This window comes from Anabrus simplex, chromosome 6 (genome assembly GCF_040414725.1).
Source record: "Anabrus simplex isolate iqAnaSimp1 chromosome 6, ASM4041472v1, whole genome shotgun sequence".
Lineage (NCBI taxonomy): Eukaryota > Metazoa > Arthropoda > Insecta > Orthoptera > Tettigoniidae > Anabrus > Anabrus simplex.
The window spans coordinates 67,542,771-67,564,025 of record NC_090270.1 but is presented as its reverse complement, the minus strand read 5'-3'; the positions used below and the strand labels follow the sequence as shown (position 1 = coordinate 67,564,025).

Here is a 21,255-nt window from a genome sequence, read left to right as displayed (position 1 = left end):
TCGAGCCAAATCGGAGCGGTCTTTTGTCCCGCGGCAAAGGGTTTTCAGTGCGCCGTGTTCGTTCAGTTGAGACGAGTGTTGGGATGGTTCTACCGCGGCGAAATGGAAAATGAAATGTGTATAGCTCTGATACAGCTGTATAAATGTAAAGAGATCTTGTGGAATCCTAAAAGTGCTAGTTATCACAACAAAAGTATGTGCGAGGACGCCTGGAAGGACATAGGTGAGGAAATGAAAATGCCAGATCAAGAGTTAAAGAAGAAAATTACAACTTTATTGGCATCGTACGGAAGAAAAAAGGCCCGGATTAAGAAGTCTCTCATAACTGGTTCTGGTACGTACATATTTATTAAAATGCCTTACAGTATACCACTCGTGATATATGCAATTATGCTAACGCACTAATTCTGTCTTGTTTATTTACAGATGCAGGTACTGTTTACGTATCCAAGTGGTTTGCTTTCAAGGAATTCGACTTCATGACCGACAAAGATACACCCAACGATACTTTGGATACTTTGTGTGATATACGTATCTTTTTCATTACAATACGTATGCACGTGCAGTACTCATGGTATTCGCGCGAGAACTGAGGAATCAGTGTCGATCACCCGCCGCGCTCGACTCAGGCATCACAAACATGGTGTTACGCGTAACACAAACGAAAGAGTTTGCCGCGCTCGAACAGATACGCGCGGCAGCCGCGCGCAGTCGATGCCCAGCTTAAAAGTTCGCGCACTCAATACTATTTGAACAACTAACAAAAAAGGATGTGCAGTAGTTTTATTAACATTATTATTTATTTTGTACATCATAACAGCCAATTATGAATGTATCTCACATGTAACTAGGAATATAAGTTAAATTTGTAATATAATTAACCAAAGCATGTAGTATTACTGTTATGTAATGGAGGATGATGTGAAAAAACGTAAAAATATGTGAATACATACATACATCTTTTTCACAACGAAGGCCCTCATTATTCTGTGGATCGGATTTCTTCTACATTTAATACAAAGAAAGGATGGTTGCCCGGTTGTACTTCCTCCTAAAATACAATCACCTTTCTTATCACCTGGCGATATGATATTATGGGGGCCGGAGAAGTCTTCCGTTTTACAGAAATCTCTCCCATTTCTTGAAAAAGAGTAAAATTGATTTTACACTGACTGACAGTGACAATGCAACACCAAGGAGGAGTGGTTCGAAAGGGATGAAAGTTGGGGAAAAAACAGAGACGGCACGGATGAATAATTGATGTTTATTTCAAACCGATATGCAGGTTACACAATGCGCACGGCATCGACTCAGTAGGATGTAGGACCACCGCGAGCGGCGATGCACGCAGAAACACGTCGAGGTACAGAGTCAATAAGAGTGCGGATGGTGTCCTGAGGGATGGTTCTCCATTCTCTGTCAACCATTTGCCACAGTTGGTCGTCCGTACGAGGCTGGGGCAGAGTTTGCAAACGGCGTCCAATGAGATCCCACACATGTTCGATTGGTGAGAGATCCGGAGAGTACGCTGGCCACGGAAGCATCTGTACACCTCGTAGAGCCTGTTGGGAGATGCGAGCAGTGTATGGGCGGGCATTATCCTGCTGAAACAGAGCATTGGGCAGCCCCTGAAGGTACGGGAGTGCCACCGGCCGCAGCACATGCTGCACGTAGCGGTGGGCATTTAACGTGCCTTGAATACGCACTAGAGGTGACGTGGAATCATACGCAATAGCGCCCCAAACCATGATGCCGCGTTGTCTAGCGGTCGGGCGCTCCACAGTTACTGCCGGATTTGACCTTTCTCCACGCCGACGCCACACTCGTCTGCGGTGACTATCACTGACAGAACAGAAGCGTGACTCATCGGAGAACACGAACACGACGTTCCGCCATTCCCTCATCCAAGTCGCTCTAGCCCGGCACCATGCCAGGCGTGCACGTCTATGCTGTGGAGTCAATGGTAGTCTTCTGAGCGGACGCCGGGAGTGCAGGCCTCCTTCAACCAATCGACGGGAAATTGTTCTGGTCGATATTGGAACAGCCAGGGTGTCTTGCACATGCTGAAGAATGGCGGTTGACGTGGCGTGCGGGGCTGCCACCGCTTGGCGGCGGATGCGCCGATCCTCGCGTGCTGACGTCACTCGGGCTGCGCCTGGACCCCTCGCACGTGCCACATGTCCCTGCGCCAACCGTCTTCGCCACAGGCGCTGCACCGTGGACACATCCCTATGGGTATCGGCTGCGATTTGACGAAGCGACCAACCTGCCCTTCTCAGCCCGATCACCATACCCCTCGTAAAGTCGTCTGTCTGCTGGAAATGCCTCCGTTGACGGCGGCCTGGCATTCTTAGCTATACACGTGTCCTGTGGCACACGACAACACGTTCTACAATGACTGTCGGCTGAGAAATCACGGTACGAAGTGGGCCATTCGCCAACGCCGTGTCCCATTTATCGTTCGCTACGTGCGCAGCACAGCGGCGCATTTCACATCATGAGCATACCTCAGTGACGTCAGTCTACCCTGCAATTGGCATAAAGTTCTGACCACTCCTTCTTGGTGTTGCATTTGCTCTGTCAGTCAGTGTACATATTATATACAAATATCTTCGTTATAGACTCTTAAGTCTTTCAGCGTTCGTGCAACAGCTGAGTCGGTAGGCTTGGTCATTCCTGTCATTTTAATTTTATCAACTCACTGATGATGGAGCTAAGATTCCTAAAACCGGTTATTTAAGTGTGCTGATATGGACTGTTTTCATCATCATCATCATCATCATCATCTGTTTACCCTCCAGGTTCGGTTTTTCCCTCGGACTGAGCGAGGGATCCCACCTCTACCGCCTCAAGGGCAGTGTCCTGGAGCTTCAGACTCTTGGTCGGGGGATACAACTGGGGAGTATGACCAGTACCTCGCCCAGGCGGCCTCACCTGCTATGCTGAACAGGGGCCTTGTGGAGGGATGGGAAGATTGGAAGGGATAGGCAAGGAAGAGGGAAGGAAGCGGCCGTGGCCTTAAGTTAGGTACCATCCCGGCATTCGCCTGGAGGAGAAGTGGGAAACCACGGAAAACCACTTCCAGGATGGCTGAGGTGGGAATCGAACCCACCTCTACTCAGTTGACCTCCCGAGGCTGAGTGGACCCCGTTCCAGCCCTCGTACCACTTTTCAAATTTCGTGGCAGAGCCGGGAATCGAACCCGGACCTCCGGGGGTGGCAGCTAATCACGCTAACCACTACACCACAGAGGCGGCTGACTGTTTTCATAAAAAAACAAATTTCGGAAATCACTTCCGGCCTGAATGCAGTTCCGTAAAAAATAGCCTAAAATTCCTTGTTTCTTTACTCCTTTTCTTTTTTATTCAGATCCTAGCCCAATTAACTTATTTACGTAATTCTTTCTGTAATGTGTAGGGGCTGCCTGGTCGAGGCAGTAAAGGCGTGCTCGGTTCGCCCGAAACGACGTGGGTTCGAATCCCCGTCAAGAAGTCGTAAAATTTAAGAAACGAGATTTCCACTTCCGGAGGTGCATATGGCCCTGAGGTTCATTCAGCCTACACCTAAAATGAGTACAGGTTGATTCCTGGGTGCAAAGGCGGCCGGGCGTAGAGCTAACCATTCTACCCCCATCACGTACCGAGGTTATCAATGGTGGAAGCCTTTACCTTCCACTCCTCCAAGGGCCTTCATGGCCTGTACGAAGGTGACTTTGCTTTGGTTTGCTTTTCCGTAATGTGTTCCTTGGTTCAGTACCCTCAGGCATTTTTTGATTTCTTGAAAAATGTCCGCACCGAATGTAGTTATACGGGCTTAAGTTAAACTGAACATTGACTCACATTAACGCTCGTAGTGGTAGAAAAAGGCAAACTGCTAATCTAATCGATCGGATAACGATGATTAAGAAAAGGATTTTAGGCTGTTTTCCGGAACTGCATTTAGGCCGGAAGTGATTTTCGAAATTTGTTTCCTTAGTATTATAGAGCTATTCAAGACTCACAATTTGAACCCTTTCGTTACCCTTTAACCCTTCAGTTTTCGGAACAATTGAGGTAATTGCTTAATTTTACATTTTTCGTTTTATGGGAGCCCCTACTTTGTTTGCTTAGAAATGTGTTCAACATTAAAACGAATTCATAACTGGCAATCCCATCCTAGCACAGAAGTCCAGCAAACGCTTCTCATTCCTGTTAGATTCCATATTTTCACCTACCTTTACCTATACTTTTCTCATACCTTTCAGCTGTATTTCCAATTCTCGCATTGAAATAGGTCATTAATACACTATTCTTTCCTTGCAGTTAACTCTGACTACCATGGCACTCAGTGGTGCATAACATTTTTCTAGTTCGTCCTCAACTGTTCGCTCTTACGACAACTTTCGTCCTAATTCCTCCTAGTGCTAAATCTATCCACATAACTTGTTCATGTAAGTGCATAAGGGGAATTGCTGACTCAGCTTGTTCCAGAAGTGCCCCATCGAATTCCATTTCGTTCTTGTTTCCAAAGAGTCTCTGGTGTGTTAAATGGGAGTGGGAATCCGTCACTTCTATAGGTCTGCCCTTAACTCGGTAAATATCTGTGAAGTAGGATGCCATCTTACTTGCACGTATTCCAACTGATTACACCTTAAGACAAACAGGACAAAAACCTTCACCAGTTAACACGATTGAACAATACATTCATGTAAGCAATGCTCGGCGTTGATATGGACTAAGCGACAAAAGTTTAACTATTTATGAAGTATATTTTGGGCTTATGCCGTGTAAATTATAAACACACTCTACGCGTTTCAAAAAGAACCTATTTTTTAGCACAGTGATTGTGTGGACATTTTCTGAATAGAATATTTCAACTTACCGCTGCTGTCAGAATGCGTTGTCGGTGACTGTGTGATCTAGAGCACATCCCTTAGCATATTTATACAAGTCGAACACCTACACATAGATTTTATTACAATATTTAATGTTTAGGTTACTGATGCTCAAATGCAATAATCGTGATCTCAACATACATTAACGGAAATATCTAAGTGCACTTCTCGACTAAATTTTTATGTGTTTTTAAAATCCTCTCAATGAGTACCACGACTTGTCAAGTTATAAGGTATTAAAATTGTTACAGCTATTTCGTGGTCACGTTGAATGGAAAATGCTCCATGCGGTACAGTTTTCATTTTCATGGGCTATAATTCGGCAGACTTATCAAAAATGCTTATACGTATATTTACGAGAAAATCCGGGTTTTGCAGTCAGGTAGAACGTATTGGAGATATCATTTGTTCAATAGGCAAAAAAACTATCTCGATAGCTTCAGTCGCTTAAGTGCGGCCAGTGTCCAGTAATCGGGAGATAGTGGGTTCGAGCCCCACTGTCGGCAGCCCTGAAGATGGTTTTCCGTGGTTTCCCATTTTCACACCAGGCAAATACTGGGGCTGTACCTTAATTAAGGCCACGGCCGCTTCCTTCCAATGCCTAGGCCTTTCCTATCCCATCGTCGCCATAAGACCTATCTGTGTCGGTGCGACGTAAAGCAAAATAGCAACAAAAAATAGGCAAAAATCTAGTTTCGTGCTATTTTAGGAGCAAAAATATGAAGGTTACATTCAACTGAGAATAAAATGTGGAACTATTTTTAATTCCTGTACATATTCAACCATTCTTCGAAAATTTCACGTGAATTTGAAAACGCAATTGAAGGTGTTAAGAAACATGTTCGCTTGAAAACTGTCCTGTACTGTAAATAACTCCCTCCTGTTATGCACAGCGTAAGCCTACTACAATGTAAATATAATCCTGCGGCATTGTTGAAATGGTATTCCAAAAGCGCTTTGAATCTAATGCAGTCTGAGTGAGGTGATTATTGTTTTAAGAGGGAGTACGACTACGCAGCGATCCTATATATAACACTAATCATAGGAAAGGAATGGAAGGAGTCCGACACATCCAAACATGAAGTATCGGCCAAAAGAAGACAAGGGTCACTAATAGCGTGAAAAAACTCCCTAGCCTCGTAAAACTAATACCATCGGGGTCGGAAAAGAACAAGAGTTAACCAAGTGAGGTCGGTTAGGACAGATGAAAGTGAGGAGCCTGACACAAGTAAGTGAAAGCAATGTCGTTACTCAGCTTAGGGCCCCGTGGTTACCAACCCATGCTCCAAAGTTAAGGGCTCCTGGGGTCCCTTTTCATTCGCCTCCTACGAAGGCAGGAGATGCCGTGGGTGTTATCATACTGCCACCACCTACAGGGGTTAATATTCTGTAACAGAGTGAGAGAAATGGCGTGGGTTCACTCTACATACGGCGTGATGTTACCCTTTAAATCCGGAATTTAGAGCTTTAAAAATGGCGTTAGGGAAAAACTGAGAGCGGGATTTGGAAGAACGGGAGACTGTTTAAGGTTAAAACTGAAAATCCGATTTTTTGGATCACGACTCAACTTAAGGGAAACCCATGAATGCACTGTGGTGGAAGAACTTAAACACCACGTGATCCTGTGTATAGGAATAGATTTAGTGAATGGATTTTGAATATAGTTCATGACGGACAAATTCATACCTATCTTCGAACCCGGCTTTCATCCTATTAGGTCGTGTTACGTACGTTTAGTACGTGTTGAAGAGATGTTAAGTACAGAACAAAAACGGCCAACTGGACACCAGTGTGATCCCAACAAGCGAAATCGGGAGGTTGTGTGTTTGGTTCCCACTGGTGTCCGGTTGGCCATTTCTGTTCTGTACTTAACATTTCTTCAAGACGTACTAAATGTACGTAACACGACCTAATAGGTTGAAAGTCGGTTTCGATTACACTGAGTTCGTGATACCTATCTAATTTTTATGTAGCCTTCGTGGCTCAGGCGGTAGCGCGCCGGTCTGTAATCGCTGGGTCCCGTGGTTCAATCCCGGTCACTCCATGTGAGATCTGTGCTGGACAAAGCGGAAGCGGAACAGGTTTTCCTTCGGGTACTCCGGTTTTCCCTGCCATATTGTATTCAAGCAACACTCTTCAATATCATGTAATTTCTTCTGTCAGCCATTAATGATTGCCCCAGGGGAGTGCGACAGGCTTCGGCAACCGGCACACTTCCTATCCTCGCCACTACAAGGAGGCTTCATTCATTCCATGCCTGACCAAGTTAAATAACTGGAAACAGGCTGTGGATTTTCTTTTTATTCTTATTCTCCTCGTGGTTTTACTTATATGAGTACAGCCGATATTGGAGTGCAGAGAACACTAATCTCCTTCATGTGTAGCCTCTTCATGAAGGGAAATTAGGGGTGAGTAATTTTAAAGAGCATTAGAACCTATCGGCAGTTACTAACTTGCTCTCGTACTACCGGGCTGGCGGGGAGTGATGCCTTGCCGACCTCAGCCTCAGCCTCGCCTAAGCTGTGGTTTTGCGATTATTGGATGTATCGATCATAAGTTCGCCACGACACAGTCTGAGTCTGAGTCCCAGCCACGATGAGCCCCTCCTCTGAATATGGTTGACAAAATGCCTTTCCTCGATAACTCGGTCTAGCGCATCTGTATTGATCACCTTCTGTACCCAGCTTATTTTCTACAAAAGGCGCCAGCACTATATCTCAAAAGCTTATAATTTCCTAATGCCGCAACAGTATTGTAATTACTTCGCCTTAATATTTTATCAGACAATTTTAATTCTTATCAAAATATAATTCGCCTCTCATGTAGATACAAACACTATGGTTACCTACAACAAATATTATATATACAGCTTCAATTTTTTCAGAAGGGACTGTACCTGCGATGTACCTATACACTATCACAAACTGATTGTTTTTGACACAATGTACATTTCTCAGTTTTCCCTAAATTTTTCTAGGAGAGGCGTCTTCGACGAGACCGCGAAGACATTTACGTTACACATTTGCTGCGGGAATAGATTTATTTTCAGAATCGCACAGTCATTAATAAATATTTGAAGGTCTGCGTTTCGAACAATTAAGCTCATGAGAGGGAGGAAAATGATGTTGGCGAAATTACGCTTGAAGAAGTAAAAGGTGGTAAATAAACTCCATTGTCATAAAGCAGGAGGAGTAGATGAAATTAGACATGAAATGGTGAAGTATAGCGAGAAGGCAGGGCTGAAATGGCTTCATAGAGTAATAATATTAGCATGGAGTGTTGGTAAGGTACTTTCAGATTGGAAAAAAGCAGTAATTGAAGGGAGCAGGAGGAATTGAAACAACTAACGAGGTATCTCACTGATTAAAACCAGTGTGGTTTCAGACCACAGAGTGGCTCTCAAGATCATATTTTCAACATGCACTAGGTAACTGCAAAATGTTACCAGTGGAATAGACAGTTATGTTTATGTTTCGTAGATCTTGAGAAAGCATTTAACAGGCTACCGATGGAAAAGATGTTCGCCATACTGGGAGACTATGGGATTAAGGGTAGATTATTAAAATTCAATCAAAGGCATTTATGTTGAAGAGTGAGCTGCAGTGAGAATTGATGGGAGAATAAGTTCTTGGTAGAGCACTTACAGGGGTTAGACAAGGCTGTAATCTTTCACCCCTGTTGTTCGTAGTTTACATGGATCATCTGCTGAAAGGTATAAAGTGGCAGAGATGGATTCAGGGAGGTGGAAATGTAGTAAGTAGTCTGGACTCTGCTGACGACTTGGTCTTAATGGCAGACTGTGCCGAAAGCCTGCAGTCTAATATCCTGAAACTTGAAAATAGGAGCAATGAGTATGGTATGAAAATTAGCCTTTCGAAGACTAAATTGATGTCAGTAGGTAAGACATTCAACAGAACTGAATGTCAGATTGGTAATACAATGTTGGAACAGGTAGATAATTTCAAGTATTTAGGATGTGTGAGTAGTAGGCGCTATATCGGTTCTGAGACAATGGGAGCTGAATCAGCGATGTCCCACGAGGTCATTGACCCCATGACGTCATGACCACCTGACCGTAACATCATGGTCACATGCTATTGTTTAAAAACAACGCCACGTGCGTTTGACGGCTGTCAAGATGACAGACCCTAACCTCACTTTTTTGGACAAGAGAACGTCGCTAACCTCACTGCTGCCATTTGACAGGGCCGAACCTCACCGTTGCTATCTTAACGACGTGCGGAGCGGAATTTAAAAAGTAACAGCTGACAAGATGTCAGCTGCTATCTTTAGAGATTCTAACCACGTGCACTTGTTTTGGCGCGGAATTTTTGAATGTTGCTAAACTCACTACTGCCATCTTGGCAGATCCTAACTATGTGCACTTGTTTTTGCCGCAGAAATTAGAAAAAGTTATCGATCTCCTATAACCTCGCTGGTATTATCTTGACGAGACATAGCCAGGGGGCCTAACTTCAGAGGATTAAGGCTAGCTGCCCTTCTCGACATGCCCCTTCTCCTACACTATCTTAGGGGGCGCCTAACCTCAGAGGATTATAGTTATATGGCTAGCTGCCCTTCTCAACCTCTCCCTTCTCAACACCACCATGGAGGGGGTCTAAACTCAGAAGATTGTAATTTTAAATCTAGCTGCCCTTCTCGACATCCCCCTTCCCCGACACCATCTTGGAGGGAACCTTATTTTACGTGCTTTAACAGGTGTGAGGTGGGGATTTTTGAGAAACGTAAACGATCCTAACCTCACATCTGTTATCTTAACCTAATCCCACATGCTTTTGAGGCGGGGAATTTGAAAAAGAGAGTAAGGCTAACCTCACTCCACGTGCTTTTAACAAGTGTGTTGTTGAAAAAGCAAGGCTAACCTTACAGACGAAGTGTCTACCATCACTCTACGTGCACAGACCACGTTCTGTGTTTAAATAGAATTCTTATCAAGACTACCTGCCCTAGTTTTCGAAATTTTCATACCTGATATGCTTACGATATTTTTATGTCATGAGCATAGTGTAGAGATGTCCTCTTGTCCTTTTCACCTCCTGTTCAGGCATGTGCATTGACTTTTACTTACCTTTTTCTATCTATCGCTGGCCGCATGGTGCAGCGGTATCGTGCCTGCTTCTTACCCGGAGGCCACGGGTTCGATTCCCGTCCAGGTCAGGGATTTTTACCTGGACCTTTGGGCTGGTTCGAGGTCCACTCAGACTACGTGATTATAATTGAGGAGCTATCTGACGGTGAGATAGCGGCCCCGGTCTCGAAAGACATACAGCTTCAGGGGTATAAAAAGGAGAAGAAATGGTTGAATTACCCGTTAGTTTTGAGCTGAAGTTTACCATGCCACGTGGATCGACGGACAGCGTTATAGCTCAAATTTTAAAGCAGTGAATATAAACTAATCAAGAGAGATGGATTCAGTTCTGATGTTTGGAAGAAGTCCCTGCTTGTGGTCACTGCAGATAGTCAGCAGACAGGATATGTTTCCTGTGAAATGTCCAATGCACTGTTAACTTATAAATCCGGTACAACTCATTTTAAAAACACGTTTGCAAATTTAATGCTGGATTTTCTCGCCAAGTATTGCCCGGCATTACAAAGCAAACCATAACTAGCGCGTGTGTTTTCATATGTGCCAAAGATTACCGACCGTTTAACACTGTTGCCGGAGAAGGCTTTAAAGAATTAAGGCATGAACTGATTAATATCGGTGCTAATTTTGGAAAAGTAGATATTGTTGATGTGTTACCACATCCTTCCACCATCAGTATAAACGTCCAAGCAAAGGCAGATGAAATACGAAGCGAAATAATGGCGCTGTTTATTTCTGCTATGCACGACAAATGCTGCTTGGCTACTGTTGATATGTGGACTGACCAATACAACCAAACCCATTATCTGACGCTAACTATGCAGCATATAGGTGGAGCGTGGAAGCTGATCAGTAATGTGCTTTATACTACAAAATTTCCAAATACAAAGAAAACGAGGGCAAGTATAATTGAGGAAGTTCACGAAAGAATGTCCGAGTTAAACTTTCCTCAGTGTGATTATAAAGACATATTTTTGTAACAGATCAGGGTTCAAACATACAGAAAGCTTTCGACAAACAGAGACGTCTGCCTTGTGCTGCTCACTGCATAAATGCAGCACCTGCGCACGTATTCGATGAAGCGAGATTTCTTGTGGAAGATGGTCCAGTATCTGCAAACAGAATAAACGCCGCAAAGGCAGTAGTGAGGTCTGAAAAAAAGTGTCTTGCTACCCAGCTTCAAAAAACGGTACAGCAAGAAGTAACGACTAGGTGGAATACTCTCTATACGATGTTGCAGTCTGTTTTAAGCAGTATGATCAAATGGTTGCGCTGTTGCGAAATCATAATGCATTCCAAAAGTTAGATGGCTTCAGGTATCAGGTTGCAGAAGAGATTGTAGCTTCCCTTAAACCATTCAAAGAAGCAGCCGATGATCTGAATATGACGCAGCACCAACAATTCACTTAGTACTCTTGTGGTTCCATAAACTGCGGCAGCACTGCTCAGTCAGTGAATCAGACAGTGAGGTATTTGTTAATGTTCGACTTCTTCATTTTCTATCACTTAAGTAATATGCCTATAGTCATTACATTAATATTATGTTGAACCATGATTTTACATTCAGCAAATCCGTAAAATAAAAATCAGAGCTCAAAAGCTATTAAGTGGAAAGATACAGGTCTCAACTGTACACAAAATAGCCACATTTCTATAGTCTCCGTTACACCGCCTAAAAAGGTTAGAAGGAGATTAAAAAGAAGGGCGAAATGGACGAAGTCAGACGTATCTATATAAAATGTGATATATCAGGTTCGTAATAAAATTTGCTGTCTGTAATTCAGTGATGGTATTACAACGTCCATCTCGTTAAGTTTATTTATTTCTAATTTTATATTTCTCTCTCTGTATTGAACCCATAATTCTACGATGAGAATTTTTTCTCAATATTTATTTCAAATAAAAGTTACTTGTTTGAGGGCGGCCATTTCATGAGTCTGGCTGTTTCGTGGGAGCGACCTCACCGGGTCGAGCCGAGCTGCAAGCTCGTGAAATACCGTCATACTTCGGTGGACTTCAAATATTCAACAATTTTTCATATTCAAGGAATTCTTCGTAACGAGATATTTTGGTAACACAGTAAATCCTGAAATAAAGAATCTAAATTATTCTTAAACCCTATGGGAAGACAGAACCCCCCAGGGTAAATATAAATGCAGTTAAGCCTAGAGACAAATCCGCGTCAGATCCGCGGACTGCTTACACGTGCCAAGGTCAATGAATGAAGAAAACCCGCGAAACGCCCGGGCAGAAATAATTTATTTCGCCTGTTGAGAGTATGGAAAAATTATGAAATTCACGCCTAAATAAATTGTAAGTCTGTCCGAAGTCATGGAACAAATTTCAGAAAAATCGGTCTATTGGATGCGGAATTAGCATATTGCATAACCAAGCTCCATGCTATGAGTAGCGTCACCCCATAGAGTATAAAAGAAACCTCCCTCCGTTTATTTCTCAGTGTCTGTATGGTTTCTGAAGCAGCGGAGCCCACGCCCATCGTCGGCAGAAAAGTGTAAAAAAAATTGGTCTCCAAATAACTTACTACATGTTCGTGGCTATGGTTCAGATCTACTGTCAAGAATGGAAGATGATAGAATTTTCAGAGCTGCCACTAATGAAACTTTGAAGGTTTAGAAGTAATTGAATTTCTCTCGATATTCAGTGTGTGTCTGTTAAAGAGGAGTTTGAAGTTAGCTACTGTGTCTGGTTTCTTATCTGTTGGAATACCTGGCCGCAGTCGGACGAGAAACAGTCTTGTGAACACAGTAGATGTGGTCATTTGAGCGGAGTGTTCGTCGCTTGCAAAACGTTTGAAAGTGCGTTGGAAAGTGTTGTGTAATTTAAGTTATATTTATAAAAAAGATGTATAACCTAGCTATGGTAGGCTAGATGAGAGGTTTGCTGGCTAAATGCAGCCAGAACTCCAAGGATAACGGCTAAGATCACAGGTCTGTAATTTTTAATCAATGTTGTAGTTAGAATGTTGTTTGTCCCAACCAAATTTTTCATTGCGTGTGTCGGGTTGATATTTTGTAATGATCAGGAAAAGATATTATATTTTTGGTCAGCGTGTGAAAATCTTTAGCTTTGTAAAATTCACAACAAGAAACTATAAAATGCGACGTTTAAATCTTGTGTTAATGTTCTTTGAGATATTGTCCGAAGTGAGGAAAATTAGGAAAGTGATAATGGTAAAGCAGTAGTGGCGAGTGTCTTAATTTCGAATACCGTTTGAATTCAGAAAATTTTTGTCGAAATAATAATAATAATGTATACCGCGGGATAAAAATTTCTTATGTTAACAGTGGATTTAACAAGTATGTTCTACAAGGATTGCGGGCGTTTAGAAAAATTCCAGTGATATTTGATAAAGTTTTATTCATGGGAAGTAAAAATTTTGTGACATCGTGTATGTCGATGATATGGAAAATCACGGTGTGTTGTTGTATTCTCGAGGTCCGAAACTTGTAGTAACAGTAAAAATAAAAAGATATATTTTTATAAAACTTGTTGTTTTTCACAAGAGGATTGAGATATAAAAAAGGTCTTGAAATATAAGAAAAATGGATTGAGAGCGATGAATTTATATATATGTGGAGATGAGAGTGATAGAAATGTTGAAGGCAAAAAGGAGCCTGGTTTTTACGTGATACCGCCATGAGAAGGCGAGGAGAATGAATTTTTGAGACAGGCTATGTTTGCCGAGGAAGGATTTTTGAGACAGGCTGTATATTATATGTGAGATTTATGTGGCAGGCTGTAGTATATTCCGCTAACAATCCGAAAGCTGGGACCTGGAGAAGGTCGGTCCGAGATAATTATTGTGTGAAGCACAGTAAATGTCAAATAAGATCCCAAGTGAAAAACGATTTTGGTGGGTAACTCTTGGTAGTAAAATTTCAAGTGACTAGTTACGTAAAGTCAGTAATGAATATTAGAATAATATGACCTCAAGGATAAAAGAGCATTTTGTATACACGGTTGGTGTTTTTTGACTGTAATGACGAGTTTCCAATTAGTAAAGTTCATAAATTACAAGGCGGTAATTTATCAGTAAATCGGAACATTTGTGAAATGAGATATTGGACGTTTTAAAGCGATGTGTTTGGCTGTGTAGATTCATTGGGTTTTGATTCACTGGATAGTCATGGATATGTATGTTTGGAAAAATGACGGTAGGTGATCTGAGGGCCTCACCCTAAAATTATAGTATGCATCTCTGCGGTGGTGATGATTATTATTTTTGGACGACATCCACTAAATGTTAAACGGGTGTGGGAAGTTAATGTTATTTCTTTCCTAAACTTCATTGCGCGTGCTGAGATCATGTTTGAGTTGGGGAATTGTTCGCCACGCGATACTTATTTTCAAGTTCACGTTTTTTTGTAACAAGATAGAAACTTATTGCATTTTCCGACTTGCGTTCGTTCCGTGGTAAAAGTTGTTTCGTTGTGTGTTATTCGTTTCGACCAGATTTACAGCTAAAGATATCAGAGTTTGTTTGAAATTACGAGTTCACCTGATATGCTAGGGGAAGCGTATAGGCCCAGTTTCCACCCGACAATAGACTTAGGACATCACATGTTATCCTAGGAGTATACTGATGATGAGACGTCCTAGTTCACGCTCAACGATAGAATTAGGAAAGTACGTGTACATAGAGGTTAGTGTTAGGGTGTGCAGATGTTAAGTAGGCCCGACGATAGGTCTGGGATGTCAGCTGTACATACTCAAGTCTTAGATTAGATGTTTTTGCGAAGTGACCTGGGCAAAGGTAGTGTCTACAGTAAAATATGAAATGTGAAGAGTGTTAGATGGGTAATAATGAGGCCAAACTTGCGCACAGCCCTCAACCGCTGGAAGGTATTTATTCAAGATTATAGAAACACTGACGGCTTGCATAATGAGGGTTGTCCAATATTGGATACCGAGCTTACGGTGATTGAATATTTTGCTGTAGTTCTCCATGCGGGATTGAGTTCAAATAACTTCGGTCTTCTTTTCCTCTTCTTTTCCTGCCGTTTTTCCCACACCTGTGGGGTCGCGGGTGCGAACTGCATCGCACATGTGGATTTGGCCCTGTTTTTACGGCCGGATGCCCTTCCTGACGCCAACTCTCTATGGAGGGATGTAAGCTCTATTGCGTGTTTCTTTGGTGGTTGGTAGTGTAGTATGTTGTGTGAATATGATGAGGAGAGTGTTGGGACGGACATATACACCCAGTCCCCGAGCCAGAAAAATTAATCAGAAGAGATTAAAATCCCCGACCCGGCCGGGAATCGAACCCGTGCCCCTCTGAACCGAAGGCCAGTACGCTGACCATTCAGCCAACGAGTCGGACAGTTCAAATAACTTCGGTATTTTATTTTATTTTACGGACCTAATTGTTTTGTCGTTATGATGTCCATTTTTGCTTTGGCAGTGTGCATGTTGACACTCAACGTATCGGTGTGAGACTTGAGTTACGAATACGGATTCGATTCGTCAGCCAGTAATATATTTTATTTTCAACCTTTGTCGTTCTTTCATTTTATACGTAGTTGAGTTCGATCAATTGATAACTTGTAGGTAGTGTGTTGGGACAAACAATAAGTAGATGGATCTGTGATGGTAGTCATTGTTAAGTAGGAAAGTATTCTGTAATTTGTGTATTTTTTCTCTGTGGACTTGTAATTGTATTAAGCGTAACGTAACTATTCATAACCTGAAAGTCGGTTTTATAATAATATTTTTCAAGTGATTTACCACTTTTTAATTAACTTCAGTGTTTGGCATTTCTTCTAAATGCGTGATGAATAAGTGTTTCCTGCATTTCGCAGTTTTGTTCCTTCAGAACGACGTAACTTAAGATCCTCGCGGATCGTGTTGTTGCTGGTTCCTTCTGAACAACTGTTTGGGTGATGCACGTTTACCATCGGGTTTATTTTATCACTTAATGGTGTCATGAAATGGCAAATACATGGTGGAATTTTGTTTCAATTGTGAATGCTGCTGTTAACTTGTAGTGAACACCATGCTTTCCAATAATATTTCGCAACCTATCCAAAGCAGCTGATAGTCAATTTGGTACGATAAAGGGTCCATTCGGCGGGTGTTCCGTATCCGAAAGGGTATTCGACTGGTGGATAACCTTAATTGAGAGTAAATCAGGCGTTCTATTTGCTGAAGGTCAGATTTTCCACGGATCGTGTAGATTAATTCTCAGTTATCGTTTGGATTAATAGGTGCCCGAGTTTTCAGGTTTTCCTTTCACTTTTTCAGTTTCGCCGTCCACTAATTTATGATATTCCTACTTTCACCGAAGCAAATTCTTCGATATTGTAAAAGAAAATATAGCCGCTATGCAATGTGACTGCGTTGAAACATTTCATAATTAATAATTAATTGTTGATCAAGGATTTATATAAATAATTTTTTGTGCCATTAAGAATTTAATAAAAGTTAGTAAGCACATACTTGCTCCTCATTTCAAGTAGTTAGACTCTCTTCTGAATCCCATCGTTTGGTTAAGATCGTGACCGAAACATTCCCGCAACGACCCCAAGATTTTAGAGTTCAATATTATTCTATTGTAGCAGCTGTGGTCGACCAACGATGGAATGGTAAGTCAAGGGTTCAGTATATCCTTCACGTCGCACTGTGTGTGCATCGACCAGCCTACAAAAGCCTCCGAAGAAAAAGAACAAATTCAGTGAATGGATAAGAGACAGCTCAGCTACTGGCGAAGAAGTAGGGATATACTGCAATATGAATGCACGAAACCAGTCTACCTACTCTATCAATAATTGCCAGACGTACGTTGTGCATTCCAACAGCCAGTCCAAGTAGCTAAAGAAACATTAGTGAAACTGTAATGCGTTCAACGAGTCGTAGGAATCAACTAGACCCAGACCAAGTCAATGACTTATTATTAATTCATAACAATCAGAAGAATAAATAATTAGTTTGCAATTAATTCCCAGTTAGGAGCTAGAGCGCGTGCACTAGCAATAGAAAATCTTGAACAAATAGGAATTTTAAATTACTTTTGTTGTTAATATTTAACTTTATGTGTTACAATGACTTAATTTGAACAGTTGATATAAAATGTCTTTGTATAGGTAGTAGTGAAATATATAGCTTATACATTAATAATGTGTATTTAGTTTCCGTATAAAAGCAGTAAAGTATGCTAGCCAGGAGGAATACACGTGGCAGCACGTGAAATTCATAAACCATTACTCCAACAGGAGCGATATTTACTGCATTATCTTCCGGTATTGCTTACCTATATATACGAGGCCGCCCGAGTTCAATATATTGTAGAAACACTGTCTAAAAATACGAGTTTAACTATTGACAGTTAAATGCCCAGTCATAAGATCACCATTGAGGCCAAAGCGAATGTTTTGATAAATAAAGGTGCGCAAGACAAACAGCAGAGTACGGCTAAACAAGAACGAGGAGAAGCGAGCACTTCTACCTGTGCCTGTGACAGCGCGTGAAGGAGCGAATATGAAGGGACAAGTTCGAACGAATATAACTCGCCTCGTCTGCGAGAAGCAAGATTCGGTCATAGCCATACTCGCCAAATATGAACCGAGCATAGAGCGTATTTTGCACGACACTACTGCACATCACTAACCGCGTGACCAATTCGTTCGGTATAGATGTGTTGCAATAACATTAACACATAACGCTACAAGAATTTTACAGTATAAAAATATGTTTATATTACCCTAAATGCAAAGCTTACAGCTACAAATCCGCATGGCCAAATCACTCGGTATAAATTTGTTGCAATAGCTACTAGAACTTTATAGTATAATAATATGTTTATGATTACTCTAAATGCAAAGCTTTGGATCATATTGAAGAAAATTTACACACACTTACCTTTGAAGAAACAATAATCACTACGACCATTAATAGTGGATAGATGTAAACTCGAACGTGAACACGCATCACAGTACTTACTTTAAAACGTAATTTAATGTCATATTGTAAGAATAAAGAAATGAAGAAGTACAGTTGCATTTCCTCTTAAAACAATAATCACTACTACTTTTAATGATAACAGAAGGTATATCTTTAGTTGTAATTCCGTACATGTGTTTACATTTTTACTCTACGCAAATAGATGTTATGAATGAAGTTTTCCCCAGCACAACCTTTCAGACGCCTCTTACATCAGTTTTTTAAATTATTAGAACACTGAATTTTTGATCGAAACATTTCGAGCTTATTGTGTCGAACACCAGAGACTTATACGTGCCTATTGAAATGTTCACATTACATAGAGATTATCGAAAAATAGTCTCAATATAAGCGTATGCTATTATCGCATGGCAGAAGATAAGAGTTTATTAGTTCGGCTTAATGGCAAAATGGGTTAGTATGCTGGCCTTTAGTCATAGAAGTCCCGTATTCGATTACCGTCAGTGTCTAGAAGTTTAAAAAAGGCACACACTATAAAAAATTACTAAGATCACAGAACACATTTTAATCGTAGATGATATTGAAGAAAATATACATACACTTACTTTTGAAGAAAACAATAATCACTACTAGCGTTAATAGTGGACAGATGTAAGCACGAACGTGAACATGCATCAGAGTACTTACTTTAAAACATAATTGAATGTCATATTGTAAGAATAAAGAAACGGAGAAGTACAGTTATACTTCCTCTTAAAGCAATAAACACGACTATTAATGATAATAGAATATGGATGTGTAATTGTGCTTTCGTACATGGTTTCACATTTTCACTCTACGCAAATAGAAGTTACGAATGAACTATCCACCAGCACACGCAATGACTTTCTGCGAACATTATGCAGAGGAGACCATTCTTAAATAAATAATTACTACTAGTAATGTTAATAAGCGGGTGGATGTACAGTTGTACTTCGTCTTGAAACAATAATCACTACTACTATTAATTATAATAGAAGATGGATGTATAGTTGTACTTCCGGTAACCTGGCTAGGAATCGAACCCGGCCTCACGAACCAGCCCATAGAAAGACCAAGCAAATGTATGTTACAACACCCGACAATATTGTACCGCCTCAATAATAATAATAATAATAATAATAATAATAATAATAATAATAATAATAATAATTTTCATCCCACTAACTATATTACGGATAACCGCGGATGTCGAGGTGGCGGAATTTAATCGTGTGGTAGTAAATCTACCGACACTGGGCTGTTATATTTGATCATCTTCAAATACCACCGGACTAAGCCAGGATCTACTTCCGATAATCTCGCTACAAATCGAACCCGGCCTCATAAACTAACCCATATTAAATACCAAGCAAATGCTAGGACTGTGTGTTACAGCACTCGTCAATATCGTTCCGTCTTAATAATAATAATGTTATTGCCTTTTCATCCCACTAACTGCTTTTACGGATTTCAGCGGATGCCGAGGTGCCAAAATACAAAGCAAATGCTAGGACTGTATGAAACATCACCCCAACAATATTGATCCATCTCCTTGGTAAAATATTAAACTATGCGAATACTGGGGAGTTTTATCTGTAAAAGATAAGGGACCTATCTCTTTCGACTACACAATCACTTAGCTACTGAGCTTGAATAAAACATCTCAATCACAGAACCCTGAACACTCTTTGAAGTAAAGAACGTGAAACAACCTTACTGATTTTCCTTTGTATGCCTCTTCTGTGTGGCCTCAACCACCGTCGTGTGCAACAAAATTCTACATTGTATTGTGTTAAGGAGATCGATTTGCTCCTATTTACGGTATGAATAATAATAATCACAGATATTAAACAAATTACATAGCACACGCATTGGACTACGTAACACGATCGTCTAACGTAGTGAAGATATGAACGGAAAAATACACACACATCTTCACAGTTTTTATGTACGTGTTTTAATTCTTTACATTCACTTCGTTCACTTTTTGTACTTACCTTATAGGATGTATTCATGATTTGAAATAATAAGTGTAATCTCTGCACTGAGATAGTCTTGTGTGTGCGTTGTCTTATCAAGTGAATGCGCGTGGCCCGCCCCAGCTTGCACGCGTGTCTCTCTACTGTTCCCAAAAGGAAACGGGGTTTCAAATGTTTTGCGCAGACAACGCTTACGCACTGTACTCTGCCTGTTTCGCCGTGTCTCTAACATACATACAGTATAGATAGGGGAATCACAAAATTAATTAGATAAAAAATGTTTCACCGACCGTGTAGTGTAGGGGCGTTGAGATTATTACCTAGAGGGCTAGGGGAAAATGCTAGGATAGTACCTAACTTAAGGCTACGCCCACTAGTTCGCCGCCTGAGGTAGGTTCGATTTCCCACACCTCTAGGTTCGATTCCTGGTTAGGCGTAGGGATTTTCGATAGAAGGCCAGCGTCTGAGCCACACAGCATAGCAAGGTAAGGGAGGTGGTAGTATACTATTTCGTATTAATAGATTGTATGTCCAAAAAGCCTTGATTAAATTAAAATTCTCTCCGTAGTGCACATATGGAGTCTGAGCATATAACGCTGTTGATGGTGTTTTGTCCGTCGGCAACCACAATAATATTAATACCTATAGCCTACTAATTAACCATCTCGGCTGTGCTAAGAGGATTTACGGCTTTCCGTGGTATGACATGTTCACTCCAGGCAAACGCTAGGGGTTACATAATTACATGTACGCCTTTTCTATGTTGACTACACTAAAAAACGTAATCAAATAAATGAAGCAGGGGTCTAGAGGCTCTAAACTTACGAACACATTCATAATAGTAATAATACTTTTTCTACTTTTCGGAAACAAGAATAATAATATTAATACCTATAGCCTACTAAGTAACCGTCTCGGCTATGTTAGGAGCCTTAACGCCTTACCGTGGTATAACATGTTTAATCCAGGCAAATGCTAGGGGTTACAAAATTACATCTATGCCTCTTCTGTGTTGACTGCACTATAAAACGTAATTAAACGAATGAAGCAGGGGTCTAGAAACTCTGAACTGTGAAACGCATTGATAATAATGATAATAATAATAATTTTTCTACTTTTCCAAAACAAGAATAATATTAATACCTATAGCCTACTAATTGACCGTCTCGGCTGCGCTAGGAGGCTTAGCGGTCTTCCGTGGTATAACATGTTCACTCCAGGCAATTACATGTACGCTTTTTCTGCGTTTACTACACTATAAAACGTAATTAAATGAATGAAGCAGGGGTCTAGTAACTCTGAACTTTGGATCACATTCATAATAATAATAGTAATAATCCTTTTAATTTCCAAAACAG

At 41.1% G+C, this 21,255-nt stretch overlaps 1 protein-coding gene across 2 annotated transcripts in view; it reads right to left on the bottom strand.

Annotated features, from left to right (window-relative positions):
- Positions 1–21,255, bottom strand: part of LOC137501180 (putative serine protease F56F10.1) — a 519,998-nt gene that overhangs the window by 66,999 nt on the left and 431,744 nt on the right. The window contains exon 1 of one of the 2 annotated variants that reach the window (XM_068228041.1): positions 4,861–4,890. The exons of the other annotated variant lie outside the window; for it this stretch is intronic. The gene's annotated coding sequence lies outside the window, so the exon portion shown is untranslated. Of the gene's footprint in view, positions 1–4,860; positions 4,891–21,255 lie in introns of those variants that run through there. 2 annotated transcript variants of the gene reach the window in all.